We start from the raw sequence: 10,879 nt of genomic DNA, 5'->3' as shown, positions 1-10,879 counted from the left end.
GACATGAGAAACTGCAGAACAGGGCCAAGCTCAGAGGCAGGCCCTGACATGCTTAACCAGGTGATTTTTGAGAAGGTAACCAGGGCTGTTCAACAGAGAAGGGACAGTCACTCTGAGTGATATTAAAATTGACAAATATTCACATACAAAAATACCCCTGCATATGCATAATTTTAAAATAATAAAAATAAATATTAACAAATAGACAAGAGTACTAGAGCCAGTCCGCAGAGGGAAGGTGGCAAGAGGGTGTCGGTTTGTTGTGGACAACAGTCAGTAGTACATACGGAATGGAGACTTCATTTCCACCCAGCTGCTAGCCCAGCACAGTGCCCTTATCTTACCTCTTGAACTCAAAGGCCCGAGCAACTTTGAGAACAACATGGGCCTCATCACACTGGCCAATGACTGTGAAGTGTTGACCACACTCATCCCTGACACCGGCCACATCCGCTCCAAGCTTCATACTGTCAACCCAAGGGCAAAATCACCTTCTGCATGGGCATTCGAGTGGTCCATCTGGCTCTGAAGCACTGGCAGGGCAAGATTCACAAGATACACGTCATTGCCTTGGTGAATAATCCCATGGAGAACAAGGAGAAATAGCTACTGAAACTAGCCAAATGCCTCAAGAAAAAAAAAAGTGAATGAAGTCATCAATTCTGGGAAAGAGGAAGTGAACACACAGAAGCTGACAGTCTTTGTGAGCACACTGAATAGCAAGGACAGAACCGGATCACATCAGCCGACAGTGCCCCCTGGACCCAGCTTGACTGACGCCCTCATCGCTTCTCCTATTCTGGCCACCGAAGGCAGTGCCATCCTGGGTCTCAGTGCCATTGACTTTGGGTCTGCAGTAGACCCCAGTGTTGATCTTGAGTTGGCCCTGTCTCTTTGAGTTTCTATGAAAGAGCGGCTGCTGCAGCCTCTGCAGCTGGGGTTGGAATTATATCTGGGACTGAAGACTTGGACACGACTTCCTGAAGATGACCATCAGCAAGCAGGAGTTTGGCCATGTTAGTCTTCCTGACTACCATGACTGAGAGTCAGCCAATTGCCTTTGCCATGTAGATGTCCCTCAGGGAGCAGGGTTTAACCAAGCAGAGTCAGAAGATGTCGATGCCAGCTCAGCCATGGACTCATCGGAGCCAGTCAAAAGGATGACTATGATGTGATGCAAGACCCAGAATTCCTTCAGGGTGTCCTGGAGAACTTTCCAGGTGTGCATCCCAACAATGAAGCTGTAAGAAATGCAATGGGCTCTGTAGGCTCTTAGGCCACCAAGGATCGCAGGAAGGACAAGGAAGAGAAGACAAGAGTGAGACTGGAGGGAGGCTACCTGAGTCTGTCCAGGGGACTGTAGAGATGGGGTTGGATACAGTCATGGATGTGTTCTCTGCAGCCTTTAAAATCTGAAGAAAGCTTGCCAAGTTTTTCTCTTTTGCCTAAAAACAAACAAATAAAACAAAAATCAAAAAAACAGACAAAAAACATTGCATACCTTTAATCCCAGTACTTGGGAGGCAGAGGCAGGTGGATCTCTGTGAGTTCCAGACCAGTCTGGTCTACAAAGCGAGTGCCAGAAAGGGGTGGGGGGGCTGGGCTCTTGCACAGAGAAATCCTGTTTCAAAAAAAAAAGCAGGAAGAAGAAAAAGAAAAAAAATAAAACCTTTTATGCATAAAGCCTACTAACAACAGAAAGAAAATCTACTCATGGAATGGAAGAAAATCCTATAATGAATTGAAAGCTAGAATACTGTTCAACTGGAAACAATGAAGTCTATGAAGCAATGATAGGCTGAAATAGAAATCCGAGTGACAAAAAGAGATGCTCTTAAGAGATGTTCAGACTCACTAGCAATTAGGGAAACAAAGCCCAAGTTGCCTCTTCAGACATGGGAAGGTCACAAATGTCACTGGAGGAGAAGGCAGCGAGTGTTGGGAAGAACACAGGTTAGAGTCCTTCTTTGTGCATTTCTGCTAAGATTGTTAGTTGCCACAGTACACATTAGAGAGGCTGTATTTTTTTTTAATTTAAATGGTCTATGTTTCTGAGATGTGAAATGACAACATGGCTAGCATTTCCCAACTGCGTACATGCGGTACAGGAGTCAGGGACGTGGGTGCATTCTTGTACATCAGTGTTCCCAGCAGCGCGATTCACATAAACCAAAAACCAGCATCATTACAAACGTCAGTGAGTGAACAAACAAAATACACACCGGGTCTTGGGAAGGAATAAAATCCTGACAACACACCAGAACATGGGTGAGCCAGCAGGACACTGTGCTAAATGAAATAATCCAGGCAGGAAAGAATGATATTTCATGATTCTATTTAAACAAAGTGCCTAGTAGCGTGAGATCACAAAAACTAATAGAACAGAATGTAAGTATGCAGCACAAACAGGAATAACAGCTTAGAGGATTCCATCTTTGGGGGTATGTGCTTGTGTTTGTGGGGCAAGTGGTCATGTGCAGGTATGTTTGCATCATGGGGTCTCCTTTGGAGCCATCTACTTGGTTTATTTGATATGGGATCTCTCCCTGGAACCTACGGCTCCCTGATTAGACTGAGCTGTCTGCCCAGAAAGTCCTAGGAATCCACTAGTCTCTGCTTCCCCATTGCTGAGATTAGAAGTTTACAGTATAATGCCCAGCTTTTCAGGCAGGTGCTAGAGGCTGAGCATGGGACTTTTATTGCATAGTAAGTATCTAATGGCTGAGCTCTGCCCCAGCCCTCATTGGTTTTTAAATGAAATCTCATTATGTTTTTCAGGCTCACCTTAAACAAACTCAACATATAAAGTAATCCTCCTGTCTCAGGCTCATGAGTAACTGGGACAACAGGTGCCTGCCATTGTACCTGGCTGAAGAACGGTTTTTATTGCACTTAGATAGCTTCAGTGGGCACTTACCACTCAAACATAGAGACCTAACGTCAGATCCCCAGGATCCATGAAAAGTCAGAGACTGGGAAGCCTGTGTGAAACCCCAGCAACCCTACAGCATGGAGGTGGACAAGAGCACCCCTAAAAATACTCATGCCATGTAGCCTGATGTACACAGCACTGAAGAAGAGGTCCTGTGTCAAGCAAACTGGACAATCAAGAGAAACTCAAGGTTGCCCTTTGCCCTCCATTGTGTGCTGTGGCACATGCACACTCACACATGAACATGTATCCACACATATACAAACACACAGAGAACCAAAAAGACAATGGCTTCCTATAGTGTAATGGGCACTGTCACAGTTTGGAAAGAGCATTCTGGAAATACCTTAGTGATGACTGCACAATGCTATTAATATCGTTAAGTTTTTAAATGATGATCATATAATCTTTACATCATTTATATTTTACCACAGGTATTCTTTTTAAAAAACCACTTAACGTCAGGGATAGCGTTTTCTTTCTCTGTAAAGGTTCTGCAAACGTCAGACACAAGTGGATCACATTCAAACCTTAGCCTTTCCACTTGTGACCATGGGTCACTGGCTTTTTGAAGATCTTTAGCTCCTCTCTGCATACGTGTGACAGTTGTATAGCTTGATCTATTACTGGGACTCCTAGCAGTGGGAGCAGGGCCTGTCCCTGGTGAATTGATAGGCTTTTGGGAACCTATTTCTTATAATGGGTTGCCTTACGAAGCCTTAACATGAGGGGAGGAGCTTAGTCCTACCTCAACTTGATATGCCATACTTTGTTGGCACAAGGGGAGGCCTACTCCTTTCTGAACAGAAACAGAAGAGGAGTGGATGGAGGTGGGCAGAGGGAACGTGAGGGGAGACAAGGGGAGCAGAGGAGGGACAGGAAACTGTGGCCAAGATATAAAATAAATAAATATGTTATATATATATATATATATATATATATATATAAATTGAATAAACAAAAAGGAGAATAAATGACAGATAAAATAGCATCGATCGATAAAACCAATGTAAAGTTCAAGGCTGGAAAATGGCCGTCCCAGAGTAACTAGTAACGCCCCCTCTGACTGCTGTCCTACGTCTTAGCACAGGGGCTGCCATGCTTCTCACCCCTAGGCACCCGTGCACGATTTGGGCCTTTGTTCTTCTGCCATGTGAGCTGCATAGTTTACATAGCACACACAGTTCAAAAGAGAATATGCAAGGAGCTTCAAATACAGGGTTCCAGTAATCTGGTCCGGCTGACAAAGAAAGACCGATCACTCAAAAAGGAGGAAATCGAAGAATAGGTAATGATAGTACTTCTGTTCATGAAAAATAAGCCACATACCTATCATTCCAGAGTAATTAATTCCACACTCATTGCGCAAGTGAAAAGGAAGAAAAGCTGTATTCTGTATGGGCTCTCATATTGCATGCTTATCCTGGATGCAAATTTTTTACAGTCCAAAGATCCACAATTGAGTGGAGCCAGATGCTGTGATTCTCCCAAAGACATCTGGCTTAGGAAGGAAGCATCTTTAGTTGTTTCCTTTTACCTGTGTTAACGCTTTGGCAGGAGCCCTCCGTGCATGCACTTCTGCTCTTGGGCAGCAGAGGGCGCTCAGGCTCCACCAGAGACAGACAGTTCCAGCCCTTTAAGTGGTTGACAATTTCTGGTTTTGCTGTTAAAAGGTAGGCCCCTCCGCACTAGAAGATACCCTCTGTTCTGAAACAATTTCCACTAGGAATCTATTGAGATCCCTCGGATATGGTCAGTGAGGTACAGGGAGCACGTGAAGACATCATGAAGGGAAATTATGGGGCCCAATTCACAGCCCGCCTCACACCTGACCCATCCCCATCCCCCCACCCCCCACACCTCATGTTCCAGGAGCTTTTCAAGTTGTAGAGAATATGGAGGATTTGAAAATGCTACCTATAGTCCTTAACTCCAGTGCGACGTCCATTTAGAACTGGACAGAGCACTGAACCCAGGTGCCTGGCTGTCTCCCCACCCGTCTCCACTCCCCATCCCCGTGTTAGTGAAGTCAGGCAGAAAGGAGCTCCTGTCCACTACGGGCACCGCTTCCAACTGTGTCACTACCACACTGCCAGGCTGGCCAAACGGTTTTATATTCCTTCTTAGTGTATAGGAAGTAAGCGTGCAGAACTCTTTAAGCTGAACCACATAGTATAAACAGTAAGCAGCCCTGCCTTTCCATGTGCTGCCGAAAAAACACAAAACGGTCTATAAACATAATAAATTTGGAAGGAAAGATTCCTTAGGTTGGTTGCTGCTCTTGTCTCCCTGACCCTGATTCAGCCAAATACAAATGGCTCTAATTAAATTAAGAAAAAAGCCCAGATCAAATGTTTTTTTTTTTTTCCAGACTATCTTCATTGCATTCATATTTCTTAGGCTCACAGTGAGTTCTCCAGGGGGTCACCGAATACAACTTCCGCTCCTCTCATTTTTCTGCTCTACCTCGCTACTGCCCTTGTCCTAATCCCATCCTGCCATCTAACCCACTTCAGTCACCTCAATAAACGTCCCTCCTCAACTAGTCGAGCACCACAAATTAATAACGAAGCAACCGCTCACGTTTGCACCCCCTGTCAACTACTAAATCATTAAAGTTGAATTGATTCTGCTGATTTGGCAAAATAATTGAAATGTACAACAAACTCGCCTTGGAGGATTTAGCCAGGTTTAGAAGGCAGAGTTAGGGTAAACATACTGGACTGCTGGCACAGTCTGGGTAGTGAGGTTTGGTCCTCTTGGCCTCAGCATTGGATGCTGACGCTCCTGTACGCCTTACAATAATAATGAAGGTTGACAGTCTAATCCTGGATCGAATTTCAGTTGTTATTGTGGTTTGTCTTTTGTTTTGTTTTTGTTTTAATCTATTTTACCTGGAGTACTTCACATCCCAGTGTTTTCTATTTCCCAGATTTAAAAATAGGAAAGACAATCTAGGGCTGTTAAAGGGATTCATATTTCTTCATACTTCAACAACCCTAGACATGAACATGAGGGTTTTCTTCTGATCAAAACCAATATTAAATGCTTTAAAAGTTTGTAACGCCTCAAATTGACAAACATGACTTTCAGTCACAGAATTTACATGTTTATGGCCCACAGGGAGTTTAAATTCTACATTTTAATCTTTCCTCATTTCAGAACTAGGAAAGAAGGAAGGGCTAGAGGAAGGAACTAGGAAGGGAGATGTGTGTTTAGCTATGAGCCATGGCCCTCCTTCCTGTATACGTCAGTGAAAAAGAAAATGTTCTGGGGTCTCCAAAACTGAACAAATAGGCCGAAGCTCACCAACTCAGGAAAAACCTACTTAACAAGACTTGTGGGGCAGGCTCCGTGCAGCGCTCTCGGCATTTCTAAATCAAACTGTGCATCTAGATGGCTTTCAAATAGTGTATTGATTACTTAGAGCCAAATTGTGGTCTTTCAAACAGCATGCTCCTTGATCATGACGGAGCCAGCAGTTGCAGATTCCATAATTGAGAGCCACATAGTCGGTAGGAATTGGCATTCAGAATAAGACTTTTTCGTTTGCTGCTAAATAATAATAGATGTGTGTGTGGCCAGCTTGCTCGCTGGGGGAAAAAATAGTACATTTCAAGTTGCCGTATCTTTGCCAAGGGAAATAGCACTTTCTGTTTCCTTTGAGGACAATCCCTTTGACCATGCTACTTTAGGCTAGTGTGGAGGACCTATTTCTAGAAATGTCACCGTGTTAGTTTCTTCTTTCTGGGGGTGACAACTTGAGATGAAAGAAACAGCAGTAAATTGACCTCTTTGTTCCGGTCAAAATCACTTGTTTAATTGCATATATAAAACAATGTTACTTGGTCTCCGATGTTCAATTTAGGAATCCTGGAAGCTGGTGGCAGAGAACATACATCACCTTGCTTCCCATAATGCTTCTTGACAAGCAAACAACTGCAAATCTAGACTTCTGGGCCTGACGTTCTCTTTATGAAGCAGAGATCAACTGATCTAATCTTTATTAATTTTATCCCACCCATATTGTTTGGGAAATATCACTAATGGCCTACCTGTACATCAGACTCATATATACAGGCTTTTCTTGAAGTTAATTATTATTTTTTTATCCAATTTTTAGCATATATTTAAGAAATAAATTTTCCAATAGTTAATGGCTCACCCTGTGTCCTACACTTTCGATTTTTGCAGAGACCTCAGATTCAAGGATTTTACTTAAATGTTTTACTGATGTATCATTAAATATCAGCTTTCAAGAAAATACCAAAGCATTTCATGGGAGCTTCGAGACCATCACGAGAAGCAGCTCTGTAGCTACAGCACCTGTCTGAAGGATTTCAGTTGAAGACACCACCAGATGATGCAATGGGCTGAAAGGGTTCTACAGACAAAACCCTCTCTTCCGAAAGGAGTGTGGCAGAGAGTGTGTACTGATTGCAATGCAAGCCATAGCCATGGACTGGTATGCAAATTGGGTCTATGTGTGTGTTGGATGCCTAACAGCAGCATTTCCACAATTGCCTACGCTGTCCTGCCACCATAACTTGGGATGTCACTTCCTGTAGTATCTTTTGGTAGCACTCGGACCAATGAAATTCCTCTCTTCTCTCAAGCTCTGTAATGGAACATATAGTTTGCTTTCCAACTGATTTTCTAATTAGTTCATATATGTTAGTTTCTGCTTTACAGTGATTAGACAGTGATTGTATGCATATGTATAGATACATACATGTATGTATGTGTGTATATATATATATGTATATATGGCACAGAGATCAGGCATTGACTTCTTATGAATGGCATTGCTTTAAAGACTGACAGGCATAAAACAAGATCTCCAAAGCCAGTTTCTATTTCTTTATAACAAATTTTTTCTAGGGACTTCTATATCCCAAGATAATCTCTTGAAATTACAGTGACTTTATGATATTGGTGATATGAAGAATTAAAACAAGTTGTCAATAAACCAGAGTCTTTTGACTACAATTATTTTTCCTCTTCTTTTTTTTATTTTTTTTCTAAATGTATAGCCCAGGATGGCCTCGAACTCATGATCTTCCTGCCTTTGCCTCCTTCAGCAAATCTTACCGGCATATCCCACCACAACCGGCAATTATTTCTTCTCTTTCAGCACACACATGTAGATGAACCCAGAACATATTCTGTTCCTAAACATAAGAAGGACATAAAAGGGCATTATCTTCCCTAATAAAATTATGAAAGGAGAAATCTTGTGAACTCAGAACTCATAATTTTCTTAATATTTTAAGTTATTTTTCTTTTATTGAAAATAGACATTTTTTGAAAATGAACTTTCTTCATAAAATAAATTCTGTTTACAGTTTCCTCTCCCCAAACTCCTCCCAGTGTCTCCCCCTTTGCCTTCCATTGGGATCCATCCCTTTCTGTCTCTTATTAGAAAACAAACAGTCATCTAAGAAACATAATAAAATAAAATAAGATAAATCAAAACAAATAAATTGGGATAGGACAAGACAAACAGAAGAAGAAAACGAAAAAGCACAAGAAATACATATAGACAAAAGACACACACATTCACACACAGAGAAATCACATTGAAAACACAGAACTGGGAGTCTTAAATATCTATGCAAAGGAGCTATAAATTAAAAAACAAAAGATAAAGCCATGACAGAAGCTTATGAGACAAAGATACTCGGAAGACACCGTTGAGTTGTTCTCTATAGATCATCTACTGCTGTGTATGGGGCCTGCCCTTGAGCGTGGTTTGTTTCCTCAATGAAACTCCCTTGAGAAAACTAGTTTTTCATTTGCAAGTGGTCTATGTTTAGGAAGCCTCTTCCGGGGTACCCTGCATGCTCTCTGACACTCCTCGCAGCAGCGTTTTGTCAACAGTGTTAAGGACAGCAGCTGTTCTAGAAAAGTTGTTTGGGGTCCATAGTTAACAATCTTGAAAACTAGTTAACAAATGTACCTCAAGACACAAAAGTAACCTTTCAAATGAACAAAATTCCTTGGTAAAATTTACTAGATACCACACATTGTATCAAACAATGACTATATCAATGGTGGTTCTATGGGTTTGAGGAAGAATATAACACTGACTTAGAGGTTTATCTTGTTAGCCTTGCTATATCTGTTCGATTGTTTTTAAGAAGAATATGATACAATACATTCATGAGACAGGTAGATTTCTGTTGATTTGCAACTAATAACTCTTTGTCACAAATGAAGTGTAAAATCTGAAAGATATATGAAAATGGCAAAGATTTTTTTTACATACATTAAACAGCCTATGTGATAATAATAGTTCGTGTTCTCAAAATCAGGACACAAAATATTTGATCCATGTAAAAGAGAAGCTATGACCTATTAAACATCATGAGAAAAACAATTTTTTATATATATGAATTTAAAATTGCGAGTTTGGGGTATGGGCCAAGGCTTCATGCATAGAGAGCTTACTTGTCACCACGACAGAAGATCTGAGTTTAATCCCTGGAGTCTGCATGATAGAAAGAAACCAAAAAAAAAAACCTCCCTTGACCTCCATACACACACAGTAACACAGGCACCTTCGCATATGCAAATTAAACAAATAAATGTAACATTGTAATAAATATGAAAGTGGGAAAAAAAGCAAAATCTTTTTTAATTGCAAATATTTAAAAATTATGTATAAGAATTGGAAAACATCGTTTAAGGAACTGGGTACTATTTACTTATGCTTCAATAAAAATAAACCAATGGTTGTAAACTATATTTAGATAAAATAAAGCAAAAGACAAAGTATAGACAGGGGACAAAAGAGTCCTCACTAACTCCAACATGAACTTGAATACATGCTAAAATTTACTTTTGAAAGAAGGACCATCTTAAAGAATGTAAAAGAGGTCCAGATAGAAAAAACACATAACCACTCAGCCTCTCTTGTACTATGGACAAGGAAAATTCTAGATTTCAACATGGATAATAATTAGCTAATGAATGATAAAATGGAAGCCAATTTTATATTATTAAAAGTCTACGATCATTTGTTTATTCTGACTGGAATAAAAGGTGAACTTCACTCTATATATTCGAAAGTTTAGTCAATCTATTTCATAGCATCCACCCAGAAAAACAAAAGTGGGATTAAAAGAACAGAGCATTAAACTTCCTGAACAGAGGGAAAGCTCCCCTCCCCCTTCCCCCATTTCTCAGTGCATCAAAAGAAAGACAATGTCTACAAAACCATGTTAGGTACCATTAGGCACCATAAGTGGTGCTTCTGGGTCTGACGTCATAGTACAAACAAAGGACACTCAAGAAGTTACATATTGTTCTTAGAAGTGATGGTACTAGCTACAACAGTTCTATCAATCAGGTATCAAAACTGAATGGAAGGCCCTTTTGTCCCCCTATCAAGGCTGACTCACAGTTGAGGGGCATCAACAGATCCTGCATTCTGACGTCACCAAGGTGAGAGACGCAAGACAGCACAGTACTCATCCAGCAATAATGGATTCAAGAATTTGAAGCAGAACTTCCCTTCCAGCCACCGCTTTCATGTCAGAGAAATAAAATACTTGTGCAAGATTTAAAGCATTGTGTGTCTAACCCTCCTGACCCCTTTTACATTACTTATTAATAATAATAACTATGATAATAATGCTTACGCCCGGGACTGCAATGAGGGTTAATTAGTTAATATTTAGAAAGCATTCTGAAAATGAAACGTGCTATTTAAACAGGAAGTACTTTCTTTTCTCCTACTTTTATTCTCTCCTTTATCACAGATCAATTTACTCCTCCGCGCATCCAGCTCATTTCTTTGCTGTTGCCTGTCTGTGTTCTTGCCCTGGCTCACATTGACCCTTGCAACTCTGATCCTTCAACCCTGTGCTTCATCCTCTCCCCTTCAGCGCCGTCCTCACCCCTTTCTGTTTTCCTTTCTTCTCTCTTATCTACTTCTCCCCGTTC

The 10,879-nt window shown here is 41.1% G+C and overlaps 1 pseudogene; it reads left to right on the top strand.

Annotated features, from left to right (window-relative positions):
* The first annotated feature begins 268 nt into the window (after window positions 1-268).
* Window positions 269-1,666, top strand: LOC125401183 (26S proteasome non-ATPase regulatory subunit 4 pseudogene; annotated as a pseudogene).
* The last annotated feature ends 9,213 nt before the right edge of the window (window positions 1,667-10,879 follow it).

The sequence above is a fragment of the Myodes glareolus genome, chromosome 8 (assembly GCF_982192425.1).
Source record: "Myodes glareolus chromosome 8, mMyoGla1.1, whole genome shotgun sequence".
NCBI classification, from domain to species: Eukaryota; Metazoa; Chordata; class Mammalia; order Rodentia; family Cricetidae; genus Myodes; species Myodes glareolus.
This window is presented reverse-complemented; position numbering and strand designations above follow the sequence as displayed.